This window comes from Jatropha curcas, chromosome 4, assembly GCF_041381405.1.
Source record: "Jatropha curcas cultivar XTBG-Jc1 chromosome 4, XTBG_Jcur_1.0, whole genome shotgun sequence".
In the NCBI taxonomy this organism is placed as follows: domain Eukaryota; kingdom Viridiplantae; phylum Streptophyta; class Magnoliopsida; order Malpighiales; family Euphorbiaceae; genus Jatropha; species Jatropha curcas.
The window spans coordinates 6,259,680-6,273,096 of NC_143154.1; the positions used below are offsets into that span (position 1 = coordinate 6,259,680).

Genomic DNA, 13,417 nt, shown 5'->3' on the forward strand with positions numbered 1-13,417 from the left:
CTTGAGGATTTTTATTTCTTTCTCCAAGGCTGCTTCTAACCCCTTGATGCAAGCTTCATACTCGGCTTCATTGTTGGTGCAGTCGAAATCCAATTTGACTGCGATTGGGATGTATATTCCACAAGGAGTTTTGAATACGACTCCAACCCCGTTTCCATGGTAGTTTGAAGCTCCATCAAAGTACATTTCCCAGACTTCACTTTCCAAGCTCAATAAGTCTTCGTCAGGAAATTCTACTTCTGGCATTTGGTCTTCGACCGATAATTCTGCTAATTGGTCAGCCAAGGCTCCACCTTTCACTGCCTTCCTTTGTACAAATTTTAAATCATAAGCTGCGAGCACTGATACCCACTTAGCCATCTTACAGTCAAGAACCGGCCTCTCCATAAGGAATTTCAAGGGGTTCGATTCAGAAATGACATAGGTTGTGTAAGACGAGAGGTAGTGCTGCAGCTTTGTACAGGCCCAAACTAGAGCCAGACACAACTTCTCTATCTTGTTGTATTTTAGTTCGTATTCTAGCATCCTTTTGCTTAAGTAATACACGGCATTTTCTATCCTTGTATCTTCTGCTTGTTGAGCTAGCATTGCACCCATCGCTTCTTCTGTCACTGATAGGTATAATAACAAAGGCTTTCCTAGCCTTGGTGGCTGTAAAACTGGTGGGGATAGCAGATATTGCTTGACTTGGTCGAAAGCTTTCTGGCAATCCTCATTCCATTTAACCGCTACTCCTTTCCTGAGTAATTTGAAGATCGGACCACAAGTATCGGCCAATTGATTAATGAACCGGCTGATGTACTATAGCCTTCCCAGGAAACCCTGAACTTCTTTTTCCGTCCTTGGTGCTGGCATTTCCAAAATGGCCTTGGCTTTTGAAGGGTCAATCTCTATGCCCTTCCGACTGACCATGTGCCCCAAAAATACTCCGGATGTAGCTCCAAATAGACATTTCGCCGGGTTGAGCTTTAAGTTGTACTTTCGAAGTCTAAGGAAGAACTTCTCAAGTGCTGTTGTATGTTCTTCAGCTGTTTTTGATTTGACAACCATGTCGTCCACATACACTTCGACTTCTTTGTGAATCATGTCATGGAAGATGGTTGTCGCCATTCTTTGATAGGTTGCCCCGGCATTTTTGAGCCCAAAAGGCATGACCCTGTAGCAGTAGGTTCCCCACTCTGTGATGAATGTCGTTTTCTCTTTGTCTGGCAAATGCATCATTATTTGATTGTATCCGACAGCAAGATCGGTCAAGGAGACCATCTCGTGTCCAGCCATTCGGTCAACCAGCAAGTCAATATGCGGCAGGGGGATGTCGTCCTTCGGACATGCTTTATTCAAATCCCGATAATCCACACACATTCTGACTTTTCCATCCTTCTTAGGAACCGGCACAATGTTTGCTAACCATGTCGGGTAAGCAATGGGTTCTATGAGCTTATTCTCCAGTTGCTTGGCAACTTCCTCCTTGATTTTCAAGGACCATTCTGTCTTCAGTCTTCTAAGCTTCTGTTTTACTGGCTTAGCCTCAGGGTATACCGGAATCTTGTGCACCACTATTGCTGGGTCGATTCCCGTGATGTCACTTGCCTTCCACATGAAACAATCGGCAAACTTCTTCAAACATTCACTGACCTGATCCCTGTTCATACAATCAGATGCAATGTATGTATGTTCATTTTCTTCTTTGCCAATTATTATTTTTTCTTTTTCATTTTTTATTTCATTTATTTGACTATTTTTGCTTGGAAATGCTTGGAAAGATAGACACGCAGGGTAGTCAAGAATTTGCAAGCCTTTATTGATTATGACGGAATCGTCTTCAAAAAATACATCGAATTTGAAATCTGGATCTTCTAGATCCGACACAGACGACTCAGAACTAGAACTGGACTCTGACTTGGTTTCAGACTCGGGGTCAGACTCGAACTCAGTACAGGACTTTGTTACAAACTCTGGTACTAGGTTTGACTCGGGAGGGGGTTTATCAACAGCACGCTCCTCCTCGGTGTACCAGTTGGTGAGAGGCCCTTCGTTCGGCTTGATTAGATCCAGCAGGTCTCGATTCCCATCATTTCCTGTGATAACCGCAACCTCGTCAAAGAGACTAGGCTGCATGAAGTCTTCTACTTCCAGTTCAGTTACTGTTTCGGGCTTGTTACCCCAGACATCTGGGAATATCTCTAACCCAGGCAGCATCTTCTTAGCGGTTGGGCAGCAAAAAGGTTCTCGGAAGCCACAGTAAGGAACTGCTTCTCCCGATTTACAGAAGTAACTGTTCAAAGTTAGAAGGTAAGGCCGCATCTGTACACTCTCCTTCTTTCCCCTTCTGGTTCTCCTAACACGGTCCTCATTAGTGGGCTCATAACCCAGTCCGAAAGTCCCCTCATTCACCGGACACTCCCAGGCTTGCAGTTTGGGGTATGTTTTCCCGGATCTGGCCATAACCATTCCTGGCAGATAGTACATCTTAAGCATCAAGGGCACTATGCAGTTTATTTGCACCTCCCGAAATCAAAGAGAATTCGAGAGTTTGCAGTCTTTCCTTCTATGAACTGCACAGTGTCATACTGAAATCCCGAGAGGGGTAGGTTGGCAGTTTCAGGGTTGACCTCAAAGAGAGGCTGGCCCTTTGGCTTTTTCAGCTGGCTGTAGTCATCCCCTTGAATGGTGATAACTTTGTCCTCATAGGGAAACTTGACCTTTTGGTGCAAGGATGAGGGTACTGCCTTAGTGTGATGTATCCAGGGTCGGCCCAGGAGCAGATTGAAGCTAGTCGGTACATCAATTACCTGGAATGGGACTTCCATCGCAGCCGGCCCAACTGTTAACTTCAGTGTAGCAACCCCCAACACTTCCCTCCCGGTACTGTCATAAGCCTTCACTATTTGGTCCGATGGAGTGAAATCTGTTTCCTCCAACCCCAGATAGCTGGCTACCCTTAGTGGGCAGACATTTAGTGCTGACCCATTATCAATGAGAACCATGGGCACAGTTTTGTCTCTGGTCTGGACGGTAACATAGAGGGCATTGTTGTGACTGCCTCCCTCCTTGGGTAAGTCATCATCAGAAAACCCGATGCTCTGCATCTTAGACGATTGGGTAAGGGTGGATACTAGCACTTTGGGGCTAACCTCCACTAATGTCTGAAGTTGACTCAAAGCCTTGCAAAGAGCTTGGCGATGAGGAAAGGATGATGCTAGAAGTTCCCAGATTGATACTCTAGCTTGTGTCTTTTTTAGCTGTGCAAGTACCGGGTCTTCTTTTAGCTCCTCTGCCCTCTGTTAGGGTTTATTTTGGATTTTGTCCAAAACTAACGGTTCATATTATCTCCCGCTCCTGGTTATAGCATCAAGCTCTTCGGTTAGGTCATTCAGATCCAAGACACAGATGTTATTCATTTCTAGGAACAGTTCGAAAGGATCGATCAGTTCCTGGTCAGCAACAATAGCATTTACCCCATGATTTGGTAAGGGATTAGTGCTAATGTTTGGCTTACTTCTTGGAATAATAGAGCCGTTGTCCACCAAGTCTTGGATACGGTTCTTAAGCGTCCCACACGCTTCAGTCTTGTGCTCATACCCTTGGTGATACTCATAGTATTCATCAGCTTTGTAATTTCTTGGTAATGGGTTTGGTGGTGGCCTTGCTTCCAAAGGCTTGATGTAGTTGGCCTTGACAGCCTCTTGGAAAACCAAAAGGATTGGCATCCCGAGATCAGTATTGGTTCTTCTGGACTGATTGCCATTTCTCATGTTCCCCACACGCAAAAGGTTAGTGGGGGTGATGCTTGCCACTTCGTGGACTTTACTAGCTTGGCTAGGTTTCTTGTACTTTGAGGTTCCTGAGTCTTCTTTCAGTTGCCCCATTTGGATCAGATCTTCTACCTTCGTAGCAGTGGCAATGAGTGACTGGAATGTTGGTAGGTACTGGGTTTGTAGTTGGTGTTGGTAGATAGGTTGCAGGTTCTTTATTATTATGTCTACCTGCTCTTGCTCAAAAGGCCGGTTAATCATCTAGGCAGCCTTGGCCCTCCATCTCGTAAGGAACGAGGAAAAGGGTTCATTATTTTTCTGCTTGGTGGTTTCTAGTTCCCTACGAGTAACATCCACCTCCATGTTATAGTGATACTGTGAATTGAAGGCATTACAGATGTCTTCCCATGTTTTTATCTTAGAGCGGTCTAAGCTGACAAACCATCTTAAAGCAGCAACCGTCAGAGATTGTTGGAACAACTGAGCAAGGAGCTCACTGCTCAATCCGAACGGGTTAAGGGCTCCCACATACATTTTCAAATGAGTTTTAGGACAAGTAGTTCCATCAAATTTGTCCATGTTGGGCATCTTGAACTTGGTTGGCAGTCTTGCCTCGGGGAATAAGGACAAGGAGTCCATGTCCACCACTTCTTTGTGGGTTTTGAGAGCAGTGATAGATCTTTCCAGGAGTTCTAGCTTCTCTCTCACTCTCTGAGCTTCCAGCTCAGAAGCAGTTTTGGAGGGCACATCATCTAGGTTTAGGGTAGGGTTTGTTGGTTCAGCAGCAGGACCCTGATTGGAGGCAGCAAGTCCACTTCCCCCGGCCGAATTTCCATTACCATTCCCATTACCCAATTTAGCTACCAGGACGACCCTCTGGGCGGCCAGGGCCTCATTCATTCTGGCCTCCATTCTGGCCTCCAGTTGTTCAATGAGGGTTTGGATATCAGCAAGCGATGCCATTGGTGCAGGTAAAGCTGTCGAAATTGTAGTTGAAGCTGGTGTAGCTGGTGAAGCTGGTGAAGCTGGTGATAGTACTATAGGTGTGGCTGGCACAGATGTGGGCACTTGGATCCTGGGCACCTGTAAGGATAAGGGTAGCTGGATTAGGTACAGTGGTTGGTGTGTTAGGGTAACTGATGTAGATCGACTCTTTTGTCCAACTGTGCATGAATGAGAAGAGTGTTTCATGCTCTATTTGTGTTTACCCCATGTTTATGATATGTCGTGAATGCGCATAACAACACGTCATAATCTGTTTAATGAATATGATTCACATCATTGGGTGCATACAGTCCTAAAGGATAGGTTCTATAGGCTATGACTCAAATAGAGAATCGGCTTATAAGGGACCCTTGAACCTTGAGTATGGATATACCTAACCACATGTGAAACAAAGAGTTTCGCGTGGGTCCAACGGTACGCATACTCATGGGCCACCCCCAAAAGGATTAGGGGCGGTTTGCGGTAACAGGGAGGACGCTTTGGCTGTCCGTCGACATAATCAATGAGACCTGCCGATCAGCGCTACTTGCTATCTGGACTCAGAAGTTTGAACAGAGAGAGAAGAAATTCATTTTTTATGCAATGGAGAAAAGGATTCTCAATCGTGCAAATAAATCAACAAATTTAAATGTTTTAATCAAATTAGTCAATTAAATTCAAATTTCCCCTCATCAAGTATTCTTAAAGAAAGAACACTCGATTTATGTCAAGGTACCCTGTAAAACAAAACATAGTAGCATAATACCCTAACGAAGGGCAGGTTAGTCTATGCAGCAATTGTCGTCCACTTATGCAAAATAATTACATAGTCCCCAGCGGAGTCGCCAAACTGTGGACCCCTCCCCAAAACATCAAATGCATATGGATGCATGTGATTAAGGAAGAAATGCACGTGATGTGTGAGTCGCCACCTTGTTTAATTATTTTAGGGTAAACTAGGAAAAAACCCTAAGTTGACTCCAATTTTAATTAACCTAATTACTAGATTAATTAACCCAATGTTAAAGCATGGTCTACAAACCCGAGATGGATCCCGAGACTATGTCATGCTGATGAACTAACCTATGAATGAATGCTTTGCAGGGTGATTTAGACCAATGAAATGTGATTTTGACTTGCCGCTCGGGGTTAAATCCCAAACGTGCCTACGTACTTCCGTTTGAATGGAAGATCAAAGTCGACGTAGTTCGATAGGCCTTCTTTGAAGGGCTTTGAATGGGTATGCTTAATGCATGAGTGTGTGTATGCTTTGTGCATTTTGTTTAGGCATTTTGCCTGAAAATTGATTGTTTTAGGCATTTGATGCCAAAAAATGTTGATTTTAGCGGCTTTTAGCCAAAAAGATTTACTTTAGGCAATTGCTTGCCAAAAGATGATTTTTTAGGCGATTGTCGCCAAAACGATTGATTTAAGGCTTTTAGCCAAAAGATTGATTAATTTGAAGGCTTGTAGCCAAAAAGGTTGATTTAGGCAATCAGCTTGCCAAAAGATGATTTTCTAGGCGATTGTCGCCTAAATGATTGATTTAAGGCTTTTAGCCAAAATAAGTTGATTAATTTTAAGGCATTTTGCCAAAAGATTGATTTAAGCGATTTGTCGCTGAAAGTAGTTAATCTAATTTATAGGCAATGAGTTTGCCGAAAATTGATTAACCGAATTGTAATGTAGGCAATTTATTGCCGGGAAAAATGTGTTTGAATTAAAGCTTTTTTAGCCACAATTATTGATTAATTGGACTTGAGCCAGATTTGTTCGAAATAAAGGCGATTACACCATAGCTATTAATTAACTAGGTATTTTAAGCCAATATTGTCGGGTTTAGGCTTTAATACCACGATTATTTATTAACCGGGCATTTAGCCTAAATTTATTTAATTGAGGCAGTTTATTTGCCTAAAGATGTTATGAATGCATTTATGCAGTGGTAGAGTTATTGGGAGTAGAAGAGAAGAATGTATGAAATGCTAAAATTAAATAGGCAGAGTTTAGTTCATGTACCTTATTTAGTCGACGACCGCTTCTTAACTCCAGGTTAAGCTCCTCGTTAAGGGAATTTTAATTAATTTAATTTTAAATGACCACTTAACAAAGCAAGAAAGCGATAAAACTAAATTAAAATGCAAGAAAGTAGTAAAGAATCGCAAGGAGCATAGGGGAGAAGGAGCGTCCGTCAACACAGACTGAGTGAGTAAAAACGGAGGCCCCGGGGCCAATTTTATAGGAAAAAAGGAGACCCGAGGGCAGTCCTGCCCGCCCTCGAGGGCGGGCTTGCCCGCCTCAGGGGGCGGGCGTGCTGCCCCTTGAGGGCGGGCATGCCAGCCCCATGGGGGCGGGCGTGCCCACCCCTGAGGGCGGGCACATCGACCCGTGTGCTTTTTTTCGTTCTGGAGGCTTTTTCGGGAGTTCCGGACCTCCAAAAAATATTTCGGGACCAGTTCCGCGATCCTCATAATTTTTCGGACATTTCAAGTACCATATTGGCATAGTTCTGGTGAACTTCCCGAATGGCTTCCGCCCCGGCCGAACTATTTGCAGTCCGGGAAAACAGGCTTTTCGAGCCTCAAAATTTGAGTATTCACACTGGCATGCAGAATTTGGCAGCCAAACTAAAATCAATGGGAATGGATGTGAGTGAATCCTTTTTAGTTGAATTTATTATTAACTCACTTCCTCTTGAGTTTGGTCAGTTCCAGGTGAATTACAACACCCTTAAGGAAAAATGGAACATTCAGGAAATCAAGGCCATGTTGATACAAGAGGAAGGGAGATTAAAGAAATTGAAGGAACACTCTGTCAATCTCACATTTCATAATGGAGCTAGTAGCAGCAACAACAAATCAAGGAAGAAAGGCAAGAAAAGGGAAAGTGCCCCAATGAAGGTTAATGAGGGCCAAATCCGTAAGCAATTGAAATGCTACTTCTGTAGGAAGAATGGTCACTTCAAGAAGGACTGTCCTAAAGGGAAGAATTGGTTTGAAATGTTAAGGATTAGTTGTAAATATAACTTTGTTAGGAGTTAGATTCCTAATAGGTTTATAGTATCTTGTATGTGTATATATATGTGTCCCTATTGATGAAATACAAGTAAGAAAAAATATTTCTCCACATTAAATTCACATGGTATCAGAGCCAAAGGGCTCGTTAAATTTTTTTTCCCATTTGCATTACACTTCTAGCGGCTGTAAGTCTCAATGACCGTTCTAGGGTCACCATTTTGTCTCACCGCCTACCTCAGAAGCTTCCCCAGCTACCGACCGGCGTGCCATCCGAATTCAGTCACCGGATTCCCTGCGTGTGGGCATCATGCGCCGCCTTTTGTTTTCTGCTACAGTACCACGTGCTGGCGTGTGGCAGCGCGTCCAGATATTTTCGGAGATCGAAATTATTTCTCTGGCTTCGTTTCCACTTCAGCAGTCTACTCAGGTGGTTGTTTTGGTAGGGGCATTCTCAGTTTTATCAATTTGGCGTTTCAGGTTATTTTTGCTCCTGTTTGCTCCTGTTTGCGTTGAAAGGCTATTTGTTTTTGGTATCTCTTTCTGCGTTGCTGGTAGGGTGTTTAGTTTTTATTAATAATGAATCCTGCACCTACAGATTCTAAAACTACTATTACTGAATTGATCCTAGCAATGAATAAAATCACAGAATATAAATTGAAAGGGCCTAACTATTTAGATTGGAGTAAGATAATTAGAATTTATTTGCGGAGTGTTGAAAAAGATGATCATCTCACTGATGATCCACCAACTGGTGACACTCGACAACGTTGGCTTAGGGAAGATGCTAAGTTATTTCTCCTGATTCACAATTCTATTGACAGTGAAGTGGTTGGGTTAATCAATCATTGCAAGTTTGTTAAAGAATTAATGGAATATCTTGAATTCTTGTACTTGGGAAAAGGTAATCTATCGCGTATGTATAAGGTCTGCTAAGGATTTTGTTGAGCCGACCAGCAAGATAATCCCCCTACAGCCTATTTCATGGAATTTAAGAAAATTTACGAGGACCTTAATGTTTTATTTGCTTTTAGTCTCGATGTAAAGGTTCAACAGACCCAGCGAGAACAAATGGCTGTGATGAGTTTTCTTGCAGGTCTTGCTCTGGTTTTTGAAACTGCCAAATCACATGTTCTTTCAGGCGGTGATGTTACCTCTCTTGAGGAGACTTTTGCTAGATTGCTTCGTACTGAGGGTTCTCATACCCCTTCCGCTTCTGATAATAGTGCCCTTGTGAGTCGACATCAGGTATCTCGGCAACCAGGAAATAGAGGAAGAGGAGGAAATAACCGTAGTAATGGACCAATTACTCGGGAGGTAAGTATTCTTATCTACCATTATTGCCATGAACCTGGTCACACTAAACCGTATTACAAGAAATTGATCAATAAGCCACCAAGGGTAAATATGGCCACTCAAGATTCTGTAGTTACTTCTTCTGATAACACTGTAACAATTTCTGCTATGGAGTATGCTGAGCTCTCTAGATACCGTTCTTCTAAGTCTACTGATTCCTCGATTGCTGCTGCTACCAATTCAGGTACCCCTTCATGTCTTATGTCTACCTCATCAGAGTGGGTCATTGATTCTGGTTGCACAGATCACATGACAGGTAACCCTAGTCTCTTATCCTCATTAAAAAAACCTGAACTATTTAATCGTCATGTTACTCTAGCTGATGGGTCCACATCTTCTGTCAAGTGTATTAGCACTGCCAATCCCATTCCATCTCTTCCATTGTCTTCTATTTTTTTGCTTGCCTTGTTTTTTGTTTAATCTACTACTGGTTAGCAAAATTACTCATATACTAAATTGTTGTGTTAAATTTTATCATACATATTGTGTGTTTCAGGATCTTTTGACGAAGCGGATTATTGGTAGAGGACGTGAGTCTGGTGGCCTTTATCTTCTGGATGAACGCGTTTCGTTATCTCTGGCTTCTGCTGGTGGTCTATCTCCTCTTGAGATTTATTATCGTTTGGGTCATCCTTCATTCTCTACTTTAAACAAGTTATGTCCGCAGTTTCAGTCTTTGTCAATTTTAGAATGTGAATCTTGTCAATTTGCCAAACATCATCATTTACCTTTAGTTCCTCGAGTAAATGAACGGGTTTCATCCCCTTTTGAGTTAGTTCATTCTGATGGTTGGGGTCCATGTCCTGTTATTTCTAAAACTGGCTTTCGGTATTTTGTGACTTTTGTGGATGATTATTCTCGTGTTACTTGGTTATTTTTAATTAAAACTCATTCTGAGATATTCTCTATTTTTTGTTCCTTTTGTGCTGAAATTAAAACTCAGTTTAATACATTTGTTCGCATATTGCATAGTGATAATGCTAAAGAATATCTATCTAGTTCCTTCCAATCTTATATGTTGATAAGTGTAAATTTTATAGTGTTTTTAATATAGTTTTTATTAGACTTTTAGTAAGTTTTTACTTCTTTAATTTAATTTTAAATCACTTTTAGTATAATTGTGTTTAAAAGCTTCCTTGGTCTTTAATCCGCTTGATCTAAGAGAAAATTGCAGAAATTTGGCGCAGAAAAGAACTTTAGAATGCAAGGCACTCAGCTTCTAGCACGCCCAGCCCGTGCTGGAAGGCACGCCCGTGCTAGAAGCCAAGTAAACCAAAGGAGAGACAGAAGAGAGCACGGCCAGGGTGTGTCAAAAGGCACGGCCGTGCTACAATGGGACCAGGGCGTGTCAAGCATAGCACGCCCATGGCAACTCTAGACAGACTTCTAGAGAAGAGCACGCCCTGCCTGTGCTCTGTAGCACGCCCGTGCCTCAGTACTTCACTAGCCCGTGCTACCTAGCACGCCCCGTGCTTCACTAGCCAGACCTCCAGACTACAGCACGCCCAGCCCGTGCCATGTAGCACGCCCGTGCTGCCCAGGCGGAACCAGCGTGAATTTAACACGCAAATCAAGCCTTTCTCACATGGGCCGACTTCAGGGAGTTTCCTAAACACACTAAACAAGACCTGGACCTATTCTTGAAGAAAAAGAAGTCCTAATCAAGAAGAAATCAAGAGCCTAAACAGTTATGATCTCCTATAAAGGATTTTGTGCTAAATAAGGATTCTATTTTCCTAAAAGGAGTCAGACTTGCCTTCAGGATCTCTATATAAAGGGAGGAACTTCTCATAGTAGGGGATCTCGTTTTTTTTTTTGTGCAACACTTTACATAATTCTCTTCTTCTCAAAGATTTCAAGCTTCAAATAATTGTGCTAAGATTCAAGGAAGCCATCAACATAGTTGTGATACAGTTTTTATTCTAAACTCTTCATCTTGTTTCTTTCTTTATTATTGTCTTTAAATATAATGAATGATTCAAGTATGATTGAGCTTAATTTAATTACTATGTCTAGCTAAACTTTTATACTAGGGATTTGATGTAATTTAATTCGATTCCAGCTTATAATATTAGATTTATTTTTCTTTGTTCTTGTTATAACTTATTATTGTGCTTAAGGCTTCCGGGCAGAAAAATTCCCCTGGATTGAATTATTTCAATAATCACATTCGGGAGAAGGGTTATTGATATGAACAAGGTAATAATTTACTTGAGAATAATAACTTGATGTGGAAACTATATGGTTTGACTCAAGGGGGGTTTTCATAAGTTAATAAAGTATTAAGTTGTGAATTCATAAAACAACCATAAAACCTAATGATCTGATTCATGTTTAATTTCACTATTAAGATAGGTGATTAAATTGGATTAGAATAGCTAACAATAAATCGAGAGAGCTTGTTAGTAACCTTAGGGTTGTTTTCTCCTACTTGAACAATTAAACTTGATTAATGAACTAATAGAATAAGCTGGATAGAATTAAATGAAATCAAATTCCCTAGTAGCTTAATCCCCTGATTTCTTTTCACCTAAATTTTGTGTTTGATCTCTTTTACTTTGAATTTTATTTACTTTACAGCGAATTCCTTTTATCATCGTCTAAATAATAATAGGTTAACATAATTTTGGTAATTGATAAACAATCCCTGTGGATACGATACTTTCTTACTCTATATTACTTGTTGCGATTTCGTACACTTGCGAAAAACGCTGTCAAGTTTTTGGCGCCGTTGCCGGGGATTGGCATATCAATATCAATACGAATTACCCTGTTGTTAATTTAGACACTTTTTTTTTTATTTTTACTTAATTTTCTCCTAAGAATTATTCCAGGTGTTTTATGCAAAGAAGATCGAGAAGGACTGAACCTCTAGTCTTTGATTCGGAAATTGAGCGAACTTGTCGTAGGCACAACGCTGCAAGAAAAACACGAGAAATAAAACTCGAACAACAAGCAGACATGGCCAACAAAAACGAAAACAGAAACGAAAACATAGTTGGACCACCACTTCAACATCCGATCCGTACCTTAAGGGATTATACAACACCTAATCTGAATGGGACAACCTCAAGTATTACAAGACCTAGGGTAGAAGCTAATAACTTTGAGATTAAACCTGCAATTATCCAAATGCTCTCTACCTCGATCCAATATGGAGGTTTGCCTAGTGAAGATCCTAATGCTCACATCACCAATTTTTTGGAAATTTGTGACACATTCAAACAAAATGGTGTTTCTGAAGATGCAATCAAATTAAGACTTTTCCATTTACTCTTAGGGATAAAGCAAGATCCTGGTTACAATCGTGTCCCGCTGGGAGTTTTACTACATGGAATGAATTAGCTCAAAAATTCTTAGCTAAATTCTTTCCATCCTCCAAAACCACCAAGTTGCGCAATGAGATAATGACATTTGCTCATCATGATCAAGAGAGCTTGTATGAAGCTTGGGAAAGATTCAAGGACTTGTTAAGAAAGTGCCCCCATCACAGTTTGCCCAAGTGATTACAGGTACAAACTTTCTATAATGCATTATCTCCTAACATCAAAATTACCTTAGATGCAGCTGCAGGTGGATCCTTTGAAAAGAAAGGAATTGATGAAGCATATGAATTGATAGAGGAAATGGCAAGCAATAGCCATTACCAAAACAGTACCGAAAGGAGAAGAATTGCAGGAGTCTATGAAATAGACGCCATTACAGCACTTAATGCCAAGGTAGATAACATGGTAAGGAAATTGGACATGTTAACTACTAATCCTGTAAATTCTGTCATGCAAATTTGTGATAGGTGCAATGGACAACATGGAATTGGAGAATGTGTCATGGACTCTTTAAATCCACAAACTTTGGAACAAGTGAACTATGTGATGAATCAAGGAAGAAAGAATTACCCTTATTCAAATTCATATGACAACAGGTTAAGGAACCATCCTAACCTATCCTATGGTAATCCTAACAATGCCTTGAATGCACCACCTGGTTTCCATCCTCCGGAAAAGAAATCTCATGACGACCTCCTCACTGCTCTTTCCAAATCACACATGGAGTTCATGAATGAAACTAGAGAAAACCATAAAATCCAGCAAGCTGCAATCAGGAATTTGGAGATTCAGTTAGGGCAGTTCGCAAACATGATGGCATCTCGACCTCAAGGTACGTTACCTAGCAATACTGAAAAGAATCCAAAAGAACAAGTGCAGGCTATCACCTTGAGGAGTGGCAAACAATTAGATGAACCACTGAGGAAAGAAAAGGAGGAAAAAGAACAATCAAAAGTGCCTATCATTGACTTGGAGGAAAAAG

At 41.3% G+C, this 13,417-nt stretch overlaps 1 non-coding gene across 1 annotated transcript; it reads right to left on the minus strand.

Moving 5' to 3' along the window:
- Window positions 1-12,498: 12,498 nt before the first annotated feature.
- On the minus strand, window positions 12,499-12,604 carry LOC149496778 (small nucleolar RNA R71). The gene has a single exon (XR_016320703.1). It is a non-coding gene; the product is annotated as a small nucleolar RNA R71 (small nucleolar RNA).
- Between the last annotated feature and the right edge of the window lie 813 nt (window positions 12,605-13,417).